General features: G+C 45.5%; 1 long non-coding RNA gene across 1 annotated transcript in view; it reads left to right on the forward strand.

The window, feature by feature from the left end:
* The window catches only part of LOC112947935, a 29,138-nt gene extending 27,489 nt beyond the window's left edge, over positions 1 to 1,649 (forward strand). Inside the window, exon 3 of the long non-coding RNA XR_003249508.1 lies at positions 365 to 1,649. This is a non-coding gene — a long non-coding RNA (uncharacterized LOC112947935). The remainder of the gene's footprint in view (positions 1 to 364) is intronic.
* The last annotated feature ends 14,262 nt before the right edge of the window (positions 1,650 to 15,911 follow it).

Consider the following 15,911-nt stretch of genomic DNA (forward strand, 5'->3'; position numbering starts at 1 on the left):
AAACATTTTAGAAAAATCAATAATTCCTATTGCTTAACAGGCAGTTTTAGCCTGATGAAGGTACAGGTTGTACTTTATTGATCCATGGGCATCTGAAATAACTTTACACTCCTTAATTGTTTGGTATTTTAATGGTGTATTTTGATTTATCTATGAATTGATAGCAGCATCTAGAACTTTTTGGAGAGTAATAATTTGTTACTTGATAGTAGTTTTTCACATTAGCAAAGCTAAATTGCAGCCTTTTCAAAGCAAAAAGTGACTAAAACRTAGAAGCCATGTTGTCATTGCCAGTGACTAACGAAATGCCAGTCATTTTTTGAACTATATTTTTTAGCAATATTTTTCTATGGTTTATTGACAGAGAAATTTCACTGGAAAAAAAAAAAGAATTTCTGCAGCAAGTCTCTACTGGCAGTGGGAAGATGCAGCTCTGAAAAGAAGCTCTGCTGCTCTACCTTTTTGTTTTGTTCGTCCATTAACTGCAGCATTTCAGGCATTAATGGGCTAATAAGCTCAGTCTGAATTCATCACTACYCCAAGCATCGCTGCAGTTTACAATCCTCAAAATAGGAAATTCTCAGTTACTGAGAAGAGCAACTAACGCTCTCCCTGAAAGCGTAGCAAGATGTAATTTTCCAAGCGAGAGCGTTTTCACTAATGGCATTCTGTAGGGAAAATAAATAAACTTAACTCAGAATCCTGGGCTGCGTTGCCAGAAAGCGAGTGAAGGAGAAGAGCGTCACGAGCCACCTAACCCTCTTTGAGCAGCGGGTCACACCGCTTTCCTMGCGCAGCCCCAGGCTGTGGGGCTGAGCAGATGCCTTATGTGGCACCCACCTCGCCCAAATACCTGGGGTCTGTGGGCAGTGACTGTTCAGCCGGACTCCTAGCGCGGCTCGACGGGAGCGGGGCCGTTGGGATGGGGTCCCCGTGCGGAGCACAACGTGCACCGGGAGCATCCTGCCTGTCTGCGCTGGGTGCTTTGCCCTGAATTCCAGCACATGCAGAAAAACCTTCCAGTGTAAAGGTTCCCTGCTCAGACTGTATTTCTGTATTAAAACTTAGTGCTTGAGAAATTTTAGAGTAATTACAGTGTTCGGTGGTGTTGCTGCTAAGAGCTTAGCCTTCTGGAAACTCTAAACYTTGATGGAGAGCCAAGACGTAAAGGGAATATAAGTAGAGCTGCTGTTGCATTATCAAGAACCTTGCAAACACCGTAGATTTGAACTTACCTTCCCTCTGATGAAATTAATAGCTTATTTGTCCTTTTATGTCTTACGGTATACTGTGAGTAATGAAAATAATGTTTCATCTAAATCTATGGTGAAAGGACAGCACTGCATCTGGAATAATTCCAGGATTTCAGCTCTTTGGAGCTTGCCCTTTCTTTAGCTCAGAAATACAGAATGAATAAGATTATATTATTGAGAATTCATCTTGTCTCCTGGAATGATGAACCCATCCCTCTCTGCCCTGTATATGTGACTCCATGCTGATGTCACTCTGTCAAACTCATCTTTTAAAAGGGACTGCACTGAAATTCATTTATTTGGATTCAGCTGACTTTTATTGAAGGTGAAATGTGTGGATCCATGTGGGCAGCTATGTGGGTGCGTTGCAGCATCAGGTCTCTGATGTCATTTTCCCATTATTTCTCATTTTTGGAAACACTGTCTTTCAGTAACAGCTTTTCTGACCTGTTTCCAGTCCATGCTCTTGCTCATTTCTTTGTGGTGTTTTTAGAACCACAAAACCCACCCAGGTTTCCTCTCTCCACACAAGTGTATAGTTACTGCCAAGGAAACTAGAGCAGCAGAAGCCAGGGGCAGCTGTATAGTATGAGATACTGCTGGAAAACAGTGTCTAAATACTCTGAGCTCCTGCTATGCAGACATACCATTCCTTWAAAAAAAAAAACAAAAGAAAAGCCACATTGCACCAGATCGGAACCGAGTCTCAAGTGGGCCCCATTGAGAGGTCTGCGCTGCCAGAACACAAAATTGCCCAGATATAGGCAAGAGAAAGCAGGCTTGGCCAAGAAGATGGGAAATTATAAAACAATTTTTAACCAGAAGAAAAAAGGCAAAAACAGAGGAAGAACAACTATTAAAAGGAACTGGCTCAAATTTAGCTTGAGGAAAATATTTATAGTGAATGCAAAATTTTATCCACATGATCTCGTTTTTTTGGACATTCAGTTTGCTGCAATAAGTTGGTAACCAAATAAACGGCAAGGCAGCAGTTACGAGGATGCTAATCGCTGTGCTGCATTTGACAGTATTTGTGTAGCAGATTATCAGGTTTCCGCAGAGGCATTTTTTTCCTTTTGAAAATAGGGAATTGGTGAAGGGAGGGTGTGATTGCTGCTTGATGAATAAATGGAGGCTGTTCAGGTGTTGCTTTGGAACAACTCGTGTTTGTTGTCAATGCAGCATGAAATCCTCCCAGCTCTGCTGCTAGTTTACACTAATTGAGAGTCTGACACTTTATTCTAGCACTTCAGGAAGTATCATTTAGAAAAGATACAGAAATCAGAAGAAAGTGGGAACAGCAGGTATTGATGAATATAGGAAGTTTTGAGGCTGAAGAAAATAAAATAAATGTTCTTTTGAAAGTTAAAGAAAGTGTGGACAAGTATGAGAACTTGGATTTGAGAAAAGGTAAAGGGCATGGAAAACCACATCCTGTACCCTTTTTGTTATGCAGTTTTATGGGGGCTACAGTGGCTAGCCTGAGGATGGAGATAAGTATTATTTTCCCCTTCAGTTCTGACCCGATACTTTCAAAAATTTATCAGTTTTTATTGGGGCTGGGCTGCTGCTGCTGTTCTGGTGCCAAGCTGAAGGGCCCCTTTCTGCTGCATGTTCAAGTTGACATCCATGTTCAGCAAGCATCAAGTTCATCCCATAACACACTGACTTAGTATTCCARAAGGCCACGTTTTTGTGCAGCTGCCTGCAGAGCAGCACTGGTTTCCTGGCCTGGTAACCTATGGGGAGCATCATCTCCTTACACRGGGCTCCCTCTGTTAACTTCTCTGGCCTCGCTGCGAGTCGTGGAGCGGCTGCTGGGCTCCCTTTCCTGGGGGTTCGAGCTCCTAGGCCCTCAGCAGCAGCTTTGATCATCCAGCGCCTTACGAGCAGCTTCATTGCTTCTGGCCTCAATTGCAAATGCAGGAGAGAAGAGAAAGATTGTTCCCTTTTAATAACAATACTCCATAGAAGAAATAAGGAGGCGCACTGGCTATTTTGGAATCGCGTTTTTAGGATTCATTAATTTTTCCATTGAAATCTTTCTCAAAGCGTAAATGAGTGTGTGGGGGGGAAAAACTGAAGGCGGCAGCAGCAGCTTCCTGCAAAACAGCAGCCAACGCTGTAAATGTAAACGCCGAGGCTTGCAGTGCCCCTGCGTGCAGACAGCTCCCACACTTGGGTTTGCTTTGGGTCTGCAGGCTGCTCTGGCTGCCATTGACTCGGGTTAAAAAATTGTCATTTGTGACTGGTCCCTACCAACCTCTTACTGCCCTTTGTCCCTCTGCTGTGCTGCTCTCAGGGATGAGTTTGGCTCATGCGTGTGTTGGCTCCCTTCTGTAAAGGTATCTTGTTAGGAAAAAAAAAATCTGGCAAAATAATAAAGAGCATTCTTCTTTTTCTTCCTTTTTTTTTGAAGGGGGGATGGGAGAAGGGGAATGGCTTGGATCACTTGGATCATCCAGGCTTAGGACGTGATCTTCCTAAGATAAAAGACGCTTCCAGATAGAGCATTACTTGAGATGCCTTATTTGTAAGCAAAACACTTAGTAGTCTGCAGGGTCATTCTTATCTCACCCTAGTTTCATTTCACGGTGTAGATCCAATGTCCAAGTTGAAAACCTGTGTTACTTTCATTAAAAATTAGCAAAACTTTTGCTACTTTTCTTGTACTTTGCTGTCTCTCTCACCAATGTTAYGAAAGAAGATCCCAGCTTCCAAATTCTAATTGAATCATGTAAAAATGTGCCTTAAGTATCTATAAAGATAACACCTAGGAAGGACAATAGGATTTTGTTTTTCCTCTCACTGCTACAAATGGAAAGGCAAATACTTAGCAGGTGTTGGCTTATTGGTAAATATGACACTAGGGTGAGAACGGTGTGTTTTCATTAAAAGCCAGGTGCTGTAAACACGGGGAAGGAGCAGAGCCCTGGTGTGTCCGTGCAGTGGAAGGGTCGCTCTCTGCGAGCCCTTGCACCGGTGCAGGCTTGGGAACCCGGGGTCTGGAATCGGCACGAGCACCATCTCCAACCACAAGTTGATTGGCAGCTTAGGTAGGAATCATCCAAGGAGAAATTGGGGTAGAAGGTACCTGTTCTTGCAACCAATATTAGGGATCAGTAAAGAGAGCAGCTTAAAGCAGGTTCACTATCAAGGCTTTGGGCAACAAAGCTGAGCAAATAGCTACGCGTTTTCATGATAGCGATTAGCAAGTGTGGGCTAAAATTCCTTGTAAGCTTTCCAAATTCCAACTGCATTCTTAAAAAGMAATTATCATGTTATACACAAGTCTACAGGATGATGCTGTAGGCGACTGGCAGGGGTCATTTCTGGCATTTTAGTTTTGTGGCTTCAGTTGGGTTTTTAATGCTATTTAAGCAAATACAGTTCTCCCCTCCCCACCTTGCACGTGGATCCTCCTGCTGCAGAAAAGCATTTTTATTAAAAATACTTCCCAGTGACTATAGAACACATATTTATTTATTATTCAGATGCTTCATTTATTAAGAATAAATAATTTAAATCTATTTTCTTCTCTTTAATTAACACATTAGCAGCTGTAGTGTGTATGGAAAGCAATGTTTACATTTATGGTTATTGCCCAGGCTGTTCGCTCCATTCTGCTTGACGGCCTCCTCACTTCTTTATTAAAAGCTCCTGGCCCAAATAGGGCTCTGGGGAAACCCGTGCAAACATCTGGGCAGGCGACGGACTGATGCTGCCCTGGCGAGGTGCTCCGGCTTTCTGCTCTGTCCCTCCAACCTTCAAGGCAGGCTTAAACGGGTAGAGCAAAAGAGCAAATACTCGGGAAGACCCTGGGCTTATTTCAAACTTGTTTGAAATATAAGAAACRTAAGAACAAAGAAACATAAACGACAACGGTGTCATTTCTGTTGGATTTGGCACACATAAAAAAGGAGTACTTGCTGTGACAAGCGCGGGAGGAAATTTTATTCCTGTTCTCTTAAAAAAGTTGATGCTGATTATTGCTCTACTCTGTGATTGCAACATCGGGCTTTTATTTACAGTGTTAAAATGCAGGCAATCTCATGCTGTGCTTTACATCTGTTTTCTTCTTCCCTCACTCCTGGTCCTGCCCCTCGYTGGGGCCCTGGGCTCCCTGCCCCTCTGTCACCCCTCCGAAGGGCAGGAGCTGGGACCTGGCGGCTGGTGCACACGTGCTTTGGTTGTCCTACAGGATACGTTGTTTCCCTACAAGAAAACACATTGTGATGTTCTCTGGTAATAACCAGATTTATTGATTTATTTATGAGATTACATTCTTGTAAACGTGGCCAAACGTAGGTTCCTGTGGCTTATTGGAGTGCTGGTGCGTGGGGTGCAGTCGTGCCGTGGTGTGCAGCGTGGTTGGATGGGTGGCTCCGTGAGGCTGTATCCGGCGGCACTGCGGCGGCCCCAGCCAGCCCTGCTCCCCGCGCAGGACACGGACTCTCTGCTCCTGTACATGGGAACGGCAAGGTGATCTTCCCAGTGTCGAAGTGGGATCTTATTTCATGTCTTCCCTTTTTTTTTTTTTTTTGATGCTTTTTTGTTTTCTTTTGGTCTGTTTTTTTTTTTTAATTGAGTCTAATATCCTAAACAATAGCCTAATACTACTTTGTGCCTGGACATGTTACTTATTCCTTTTTTTTTTTTTAATTGAGTCTAATATCCTAAACAATAGCCTAATACTACTTTGTGCCTGGACATGTTACTTATTCCTGCTATATTCTGCTATATCCTACTATATTGTCCCTTCTTCATCACTTATGATAACTGGGAATCATCATGACACTATAAACTTAAGGTATGAYAGACCTTGACCTTGGAGCTGCTCCATTTCTCCTGCAGCCTCTCTGGCCAAATCCCTTCCTCCAGCAGGATCCTGATTCCCCACTGGCAAAATTATGAYAATCTTTGTATCTCTAGCCTCAAATGGATCTTTCTGATGGACTGTCTCCAATGTCAGGTCTATGTCAGTAATTCTCATTGCATGTGTGACTGTGACCTTTTCCCTCTTGCTTTATAATTTCTGTTTCACAAGCCCAATAATCCATGTCAGAACTAAGTGAGGTTTTGTACTTCTCTGCACGGGTTATTGCTCTTCACAGGTGGCTCCAGGCACCGTGTGGGGCTCAGGGCAGGAGCAGGAATGTACMGCTGGGGACTGAATTACACATTTTGACAACGGTGTCACACGTGTCACCAGTTTGTAGACACAAGGATGGAAAGCCTGGCTGTTTCGCTTGTGCCACCACAGGAGGAGTAAAACGAGTGCAGGATTTGCAGGTTGACTTCTGCTCTCCTGAGTCCTCGTCAAGGCTGTAGGAGTTAATGGACATACCAGGTTGCAGAACAGCATAGCCTAGGCAGAATGGCAAGTGCTGACTAATGGCTGCATAGAGCAATTCAGCATCTCCATCCATAGCTTGGACAYGCCGGAGAAGACCAAGGATCACCTGGACTGTGTGTCCATAAGCAACTTGGATTAGGTGGGAAGGGGAACAGTCTGTTGATAAAGGTACCAGAACTGGCATTAATTTGTGTTTCTGCCACCAAGATAATGTGATCCCATGGCCCTTTCCTCACCTTTTTGCACTTCAGCTCCCACCTRAGGAGTGCGGTAACACTTGTCCCTTTTAGTTCCTGTTATTTTATTTACTTAGACTTTATGCTCATTGGTAAAACAGATGTGTGCTCCCGTACGGTCTCCATGCTGCATTTCTGCTCGCCACCAGGGCCAATTCCCTATAAARACCGTTCCCGGGCTAATGCTTAAACGTATTGGGGTGCTCTGCGGTTCCAGCTGCCCCCGGCTCCGCGTCCATCGCGGGGCGCGCGCCCGCCCCGCCGCGCTCCCGTGAAGCCCCTGCGCGGGCGCGCGCCGCTTCCGCGGGCACGCGCAGGTGCCGCCCCGCCCGCGCGCAGGTGCCGCCCCGCCCCTCTCATGAATATTCATGTGCGGCCGTGACGTGGCGCGGGCGGGCGCCGGTAGCGCGCGTGGCTGCGGGAGCGGCGGCGGCCGCAGCAGCAGCGCCCGCCCGCGCGCACTCACCGGGCCAGGCGGCTGCGCTCCCTGCGCGGCGCGGAGCCGGCCATGCGGGCGCGCTGCTGGGCGCCACCGCCGCCACCGGGGATGCTGCTCGTGCTGCTGGGGATGCTGCTGCCGGGGCCGGCGCTGGGCAGCGCGCTCGCCGCCAAAGGCAGGTACCGCGGCGCCGGGCAGCGCGGGCGGAGCGCGCGGGACGGCCAGGCGCAGAGCTGCGGGAGCCGCCGCTGTGCGGAGCAGCCCGCCGCTCGGCTCGGCTCTGCCTTGTTTTATCTTCTGTTCGGTTCTCGTTACGTTGTTTTCTCTCGGCATCGTTTTCACGCCGCTCCTCTGTGAGTTTCTAGCTCTAAGTTCTGAGAACTTGCAGAGCTGCAGCTCGGYGAGCATCACTTCACACCCTTAAAAAAATTATAAGCAGATCCTTTATATATGTATACCTAGGGGATGTGGTCTCTTGCTGTGCTTCATTGTTTGGAGGGAAAACTTAAGGGATTCCGTTTAAGAAAACAGAGGGGGGAAAAAAAAAAAACCACTTAGGTGAGCCCCGACCTTGGGGGCAGGTGCTGCGAGTCCCGTCCCSCCTGCGCGGGCGCGGAGCCGAGCGCGGCTCCCGGCTGGAGTCGCCGCTCCCGTTGCGGGTCCTGGCGGGCCGAGGGTTTCCCAGCAGGGTGGGAGCAGCCCGCGGGCCCCTGGCTGCTCTTGTCCCCCCTCTCCTTGCCCCTGGTGGCTTTCGGGCCAGTGGCCCCTTGCTGGGCTCTTTCCCCCTGCCCAGGTGCCGCGTTGTTGTCGGGCGGTCCCCGCCGTGGCGCAGGGAGCTCCTCGCTSCGCTCCGCTCCGTGCGGCCGCTGGAGGGCTGCAAAGAGCATTTATTTTTTTCTAACAATAACTTAAAAAAAAAAAAAAAGGTAGTGGTTAAAATAGGTATTTGAAGGTTTTTATGTTGGTACGTGAGTGCCCGAACTTGTTTCCTATTACTTGGCACAACTTAAGTTCAGAAATCGTGTATTTCACAAAATCACTAGGTCTGTCCTGCAGGATCAATGAACAAGCTCTCGTGGCCATATCCTTTATGCTGGGCTCTATCAACTTTGTGGGGCAGCTTCTTGCCCCATCTGAACAGTTAAGTGAAGAACCTGGGGTTTGTTTAAGCAAGATAGAGCTGCTTTCTCTACTCTCTGGAGGTGGGTGGTGCTGCTTCTTTGCGTTTTGTTTGTTTGATTTCTAAAGGAGTAAAACGTAATTGCAGCAGGGCTTGCGTGCCTGTGCTGGGGAGCTCTGTGGTGTAYGGGAAGCTGCTGTTCATCTGGGCTGAACTCTGCTCTCGTGGTGCTGAAGTTCTTGGTTGGGAACGAGAGGCTGCCCCTTGTCTGCGTGTGGCAGTCAGGACCCCCGGCACCCCGCTCCTCCACCTGCAGYCCCCTTCCCCGCAGTGGAAAACAGCAGGTTTCCCTGTGACTCGTTGCCAAGTTGGTTTGTTCCCTGTAAGCAAGAGAAGGYAGGACTTTTTAAAATATCCTGTGGGCAAGAAAGCAAAAGGGAGTGGGGATTTGAGAGCAGGCAAAAGCAGTTAGGGCAGGTAACCCGTCTGTTTAACATTCACGCTCCGTTCTCGCTGCTGCCTGCGTTATGGCAGGTGGTTGACCCTGGGGTCTCTTGCTTACTTTGCAATGAAATGACTATTTTTCACAGAAAAACACTGCCTTTAAAGCCTTTTCAGACAGCGCTGCTCAGCCGGGCCCCTTCGTGGGCTGTTTGGGTGCCTGCCTTGGCTCGAGGGCAGAGCTGGGGCCGCGTGTCACCTGGGGCGCTGCCCGGCTCGCCACAGATCTGTGTGCAAGGCTGGGGAGTTTAATCGGCATATATTAGAACGAGCTAGCAAGTCATTTAAATTAAGCTATAAACCACATTTGCCATACGCACAATTCTTTGCGAGGTTCAGCTGCTCTGGACTCTGACTTGATTTGAACTTCATCATTAACATCAACATCACTGATTTTTTTTTTTTTTTTTGGGCAGCTGCAAACATCTCAGCTGTCTGAGTAAATAAGAGAAGAATTGATCCCAAATACCTTAGYAGAGAGGCAAAACTTGGAGTCCCAGAGCACATTCAAATCAATGGAAAACTCAGTCCCTCCTGGCGAGTCCACTGGGAATACATCTGGTGTGAATATCAGCGCCAGGAAAACAACTWGCCCAGAGAGAGACAGGCAGCTTGCTTTGCTAAAAGAAAGCTTAAACTGATAGAAAATATTGAAATCTTCCACCTCCTCCCTCAATATCAGTTAAATGGAGATCTCTGGACAAGTTGGAATCTTATTTTTATTTCATGTTTAAAATCTGTGGGGGATAATGTTGGCCCAGGTTTATTCAGAAGACAGAAGTGAGCAMCCTTGCATTCTGTTGGTGGTGCTGGCTCACCAAGAAACCATGGTAAAGATGTGAAAGTATTTTTTTTTTCCCATTTTCCTGTCAGTAAATAGGAATATCCGCTTTATAGCAAAAAGCGTTTTGGATAAAAGAGAATTAATGAAAACTGACTTGCCTGTTTCACCAGACCCTGGACTTGTCTCATTATGAAATCCAGGCTTCAGGATACTGAGGTCATTGAGAAGTCTCCTAAGACACAAGTCAGGGARTTTATTACAGCTTCATTATTTAGGTATTTCAATACAGAGACCTGATGATGTTGTTTAAGTTGTATTTACCAAGCTAGAATATATTTACCACCACATTAACGTCATTACCAATTTTAACTGCATTATTTGGAGGGCTATCAAAGCTGGTACCCTGGGAGGTTTCAGAGCATGTTTAGGTCATAAAGTACGTGCCACTTGCGAATACTTTTTCCTTTTTGGCTGTCAATTTTCCTTTCTTCTCCTTGGCAAGATTTGGAGCCGTGCATGAGGGCTGATCAGTATTCGCCAGACACATCGCCCCTTTGTTTTGATTGCTTACTGTTTAACTGGAGGAATATATTGATGATCCAATACTCCTGCACATCTATTGGGCATTAAAAGAAAGAAGGGTACAATTTACTAATTCCATATAGCTACAGCCTGGTGTGCATTAGGAAATGGATATTATTCTGAGAGCTCTTGAAAGGGAAGATACGGTGAAGATATTATTTATTACCTGATCGGAAGATTAGAGCATACAGATTTCTCATTCACTTTCTGTGTTTTGGATTCCTTGCCTCTGATCGAGGGGTTTGGGAAAATAATTTCAAAGATGATGTTAAAGCTTTCAGTGCTTTCCTTTGTTAGACACGTACTCCTGGCCTCTTCTTGGCCGCCTTTTTACCTTAGTTGTCCCCAGATTGTTTGTGTTGCTGTTTCGTTTGCCTTGTTCTGCTGCGTTGGAACAAGCCGAAGGGTTTGCCTGGCTCGTGGCGGGTGTGCGAGCGGYGCAGCCAGCCCTTGGCGAGGGGAGAGGCTCCCCTGCTGCGGCACAGCCAGCGGGCACGCGGCCGCTAACCTGCCCTGCTGCTGCAGCAGGACGTTCACTAGTGTCAGGTGGAGCTCCTAGCTGCCTACGGCCTCTCTTTGCAAATGTGGCAAGGAATCRACTCCTAAAGTTAAGTCATGGTAAACATGCTGAATATCAGATGAGTTATTTCAGATGATGTATTTTTAAATACAATAGCTGTGAGATGTGACTTGAGTCACACTTGCGGCTTGTGGTTCTGTGTAAAAAAAGGGCCATAAATCAAGTGTCACTGGTCTAAGGGACTTTTCTTTCAATATGAACTGTCCCAGGGCAATCTGAGAAGAACAGCTCTTGTTGGGTATTACACAAAGCAGTCTCTGACCTGCCGTAGGGTTTTCTACTGAGTGTGCTTCTTCACAGCCAGKCCAATGTCTGATTTATTAAACAAAAGTAAAAGAACAAACCTTCAAACAAAGCCAAAGGTCACAGTCTGTTTTAACAGGATGCTCTGGAGGACAGTCCCAGGTTTAGAAAGTAACTTTCCTTATTGGAGAGAAATGTTTGATTTTTGGGTTCTGAGATAGAAGCGGAGTCTGAACCGGCTGGTGTTGGTGCCACCAGAGGACTGCAGGAGTGGAAAGCCTAGAAGAGTGGGGCCTGGTGCGTTGAGAGAGATCTGTTGTCTGACTGAATAAAAAATAGTGGAGGAATATGCAAACCATTTTCAGATGCATAAAAAGCTGCTGCGAAGTGGGGAGAATAATACATTCTCCTCATTGATTGTGGGTAGGACGAGAAATTGAAGTTAGGCTTCAAGCAAAACTCCTGCTGTTACAGAACCTTTCAATGGGGGTTCCTAACAGSCGTTTGGAAAAGTACTAGCAAATACAGGTGGCTGTGCTGTTGATGGGGAGGAGAAGGATGTAAGGAACTTGTGAGGTCCCTTTCACTCAGGAGGCTTCTCCAGGTGACCATTACCCTTCCCGCACTCCACGCAGACGATATTTGCAGCCTAGCAGCCCTCCTTGAGCAGCAGAGGCTTTCGCTGCTGCCTCTCGGGGACGTTTGCTCCAGCCTCGAGGTACGTGTCGAGCCATGGCTTTGCCAGGCACTGATCTTGGAAGGCACCAATTCGGGCAGCTGCTGCCTGTGGTATCTCCTTTCTTGCTGTTTGCTGGAGTAGCTCACTGAATGTGCAAGTTGGTGCTTATATGTATGATACAGCTGCTGGCATCGCTGGTGCCAAGCAAGCAGTCGCAAACCCTCCTTTATGGGAGAAGCTGCAGGATGTGGTGGATGCTCAACCTTCCATTGGATGCAACAAGCCCATTCAAAAAAATCCCAGCTCATCTGAGACTTGGCAGATTTGTTTATCTACTTATGCAATATATATTTTTAGGAGCATGCTGACAAGCCCACAGTACACACTGGGTAGGTGCCTTTGGTCGTTTAGGCTGAGGTGGAGAGGAGGGTGGCTGCGTTTCTGGAATCCGGATCTGGCAGATTTCGGTAGCGGGAGGTGATTGCACCGTGTCGCAGGGGTTGAAAAGGACAAGAAACTAATAAAGAACTGGAGGTGGGAGAAAGAAGAGCAGAGTCAGACCTCACAAAGCCATATATTGGGTCGAAAAAGGAAACTATTCTTTGGTTCAAGCTTAGAGTTGCATCCCCTTGGTCTCTTTTCAGTGGGTTTCGGTATGCCGTGATTATTTAAAAATTAAAAAAAAAGAAAAAAAAGTTGTCATGATTCAGACAGTGCTTGTAAAAATAAAATGGAAGGAATTTCGGAAGAGGCATTTTGGGGCTGGTTGGAAGAGTTGTTTTTAGATCTGTCACTGTGGAAAGAAGAAGGGTTACTTGCCCATTGCTTATGTGGTGTGATATATAAAGCTTTGCAGTAGCAATGCACATCTCCCTGTACTCCAGATTACTCTGTGCAGAACAGCATAACAGGATGCTTGGTGGATAAACTGTATAGTATATCTATATATACACACAAACACATGTTTATGTGTTGTGTATAAATATTTATATATGAAACATGCCTGTATGCATGTGTCTCTATATATTAAATGGATTTTATGTTATATAACTGTGTGCCTACAGACCTAACACCGGTGGGGTGTAAGAAATGAGAAGACGTGGGTTAGTTTTGCCATCCCCGTGTCTGGTGCGGCGGCAGGGCTGGAGCGTTGGGAAGCGCTGGCCCTGGCCCTGCCCGCGCCCCGTGTGCCCGGGACAGCCCGCAGCCATCGCTGCCAGCTCCTTCCAGCCGGGCTCCTTCCAGCCTTCCAGCCTCGCGCTCCCTATTCGTGCAGCTCAGCTTCCCRACCCTCTCTCAAGCTGGAGCCAGTGGGGACTTGTGCTTTGTTTTTAGCTTTATATTAATTGGAGCACTTAAGCGCGCTAACAGCTGTACCCAGTTGGAGAGAATCGCGCACACGCGCGCTGTGGGGCTTCCTGCAAACATCTACAGGCAGTCGGAAATGCCTCGTTTCTGTTTTCCTTTGAACTTGCGTTTATGGCGCAGACTGGATTAATTATAGGAATTTAAATATTTAGAGCATTAAAGTACAGATTTAGCAAGTTTGCTTTAGAAGAGCGTGCCCAAAATGTCTCTGTGTCTTGCTATRTATATTCCAAGAAAACTGCATGTGGTGGCTGCTTGTAATTGTCAGAGGAGGGAGTTATTGAAGTTATTTTAATGCTATGTATTATAAATGGTATCAAAACTACATGCAACTTCTGGATAAGATGAGCATAAATGCTCAGGAGAAAATATAGATAAGTTAATCTAGATTTGTTAATTTGACACTCACAATTCTTAAAAGCTGACATCCTTAAAAAAGAAATTTCTGTTGAAAGTATTTTGAACAAAATAGGATTTGGATTCCCCAGGTTAGTCCCTGTCCCTTTGCTGACTAAATATCTTCCTTAATGTCAGAGAGATGCAGGATTTTTAGTCTAAGAAGATACTATGGTTTGGTAGTAGACCTGCAGTTCCCTCTTTCTAGAGGGAGATATTTCTGTATTTGACTTTGTGTCTAGTTAAGCTCTATACAAAATGTTCAAGCTTGTCTGTAATAAAACTGATTATAAAATTGGTTCAGTTTTTTTTCCACCCAGGGGACTGCATATATCCTCAGGGTCCTTCAATTGGAGTGTAAGTTAACCAATTTTTCAATTAGGGTTATTGGACTATGAAGCAGGATGCGGCRTATTATCTAAAAACACCTTTAGGAATTAGATAAAAGAAGGTATTTGCTGAATTACAATTCATTTTAATGTGGTTTCTCTCTGTAGTGGTTGTAAAGGAAAGCCTTGCATGGGCTTGCAGATCCATAGCAATTAATGCTGCTGTTTAGATGTTTGACCGTTATAGGCGAAATCTTGACCCTGGTTAAATTGATGTGGGATTTGCAGTTATCTTCATGGGATCARCGATTCATCTTTTCCGTGTTTTTGTGTAAATAAATGGTTCTTGTGGAGCTTTTAATGGTCTCCCAGTAATTGGTGCCCTTCTGAGGCAGGAGGGCTATGGTTTCTGTTCTGTTCCTCCATCCCTGGCTTTCTGAGCTAGAAGTGCTTGCCTTGAGGCAATAGAGCAATTCCTGCTTGAATTTTGTTCCTTTCTAAGTGTTCTAAGTGCTTTTTATCAGACTTAAAACTGCTAAGTGTTGACCAAGATGGTTATCCCAGAGATTTAAGTATGTTCTTCACTACAGTTATTGCAGAAGTTAATACAGCCAAGAATCACASCTGCTTTTCTCCTGTCTCCTCATTGACCGTCTTCCTTCCCATGCCCATCATTCTGCTCTGTTAGTAATTAAACCATGTGAGAGCAGCAATGACGAGCAGTGCAGTAGTTTCACAATTCTCAATTGCGTTCACTTTGTCAAACTGATTTTTGTTGTTGYTGTTGCTGGTTTTAATGGGRCTGCTTATTTGGAGCAGTATGTCCCAACTACAGGTARTACTTGTGTGCAGTTTTTTAGTAATGATTAGAAAGAAAGACACTTTACACACTAAACTGCTACTTTTGAGTAACATCTTAGGGTAATGAAAATTAAGGGAAAAACCTTTATTTCATTTGAAGAAAATTTATAGAAATTGTAAATRTTAAGGTTATTGAGCTCTATGGGCTGTTGTCCACTCGCCCATCACTGATTTGCTGACAGGAAGTAAAATGAGTCCTTTTTTTTGAGATCTATTGCTTCTTACTTTATGATTTTAGTAGGCSCTTGGTCTGATAGACACACATGTGCTTATAAATATTGTGTGCGTTTATATGTTAAAATGTGTGCATAAGCACGCATGATGAATCCTCATGTTCTGTGCATGTCTTTGACCAGCTGCAAGGGTGTAATGACTCGTGTGCCAGTCTTATTCAGGCGCTTAAGAACCTGCTTTTCTTCTCAAAGTCTGAACATTTGAAAKGAGGAGACTATGAAGCTAAGCAAATAAATAAAATGAGTTGCTCAGGGAGAGGTGAAGATGTGGCCCAAMTGTCACAAAGGTGTACAAACCAACTAAAAAAAGCTCTTCTGGTGGTGTTTTTTTGCACAGCTGATTGTTTTTAAGCCAAGTACTGATAAAGGTCTGATGGGAATCAGCTGGAAATCATCAGTCTCCCTTGCCTATGCTAGACTGCACATTAGCTGTCCTGTGTTGAACCTCCTGGTTGCAATGGAGAGGTGAGGGGAGCAAAGCCAAACCCCTCTGCCCACTGAGGCTGCTCTACGGTGTGGTGGGAGCACTGGTTTCTGCCCTCTCGGTGGGATATCGTTTCACAAAGGCTGTTTGCAGATGTGAAAGCCATGGCAGAGGAAGGGACAATAATATTTCTGAGGTGACAATCCTTGACAATCTGCTATGGAGAGGAGTCTTCCCTTTTCTTTTTGAGGGCTACTTTAAAGATCCCTTCATTGAAGYTGAGCAGATGGTATTTGCCTTGCTGTCAGTCTGGGGAAGAAAGAAATGGACTTTTAAGGTCTGGGTAGCAGAACTTTATATTTGCAGATTGAGAATGAAAATTTAGAGGCATTTAAACTAGTGTGATTTATGCTAAGCTGTTTTAGAAAGTCTGCATGATCACAGTGATCTATAAATCAAACTAAGGTGGATTCACGCGCTGTGGATTTACTGTCGCGAATGGAAAAAGCATTAGGTGCTGGAGTTCT

Source organism: Nothoprocta perdicaria, unplaced genomic scaffold (assembly GCF_003342845.1).
Source record: "Nothoprocta perdicaria isolate Ctin4 unplaced genomic scaffold, notPer1 scaffold_25, whole genome shotgun sequence".
Taxonomy (NCBI): Eukaryota; Metazoa; Chordata; class Aves; order Tinamiformes; family Tinamidae; genus Nothoprocta; species Nothoprocta perdicaria.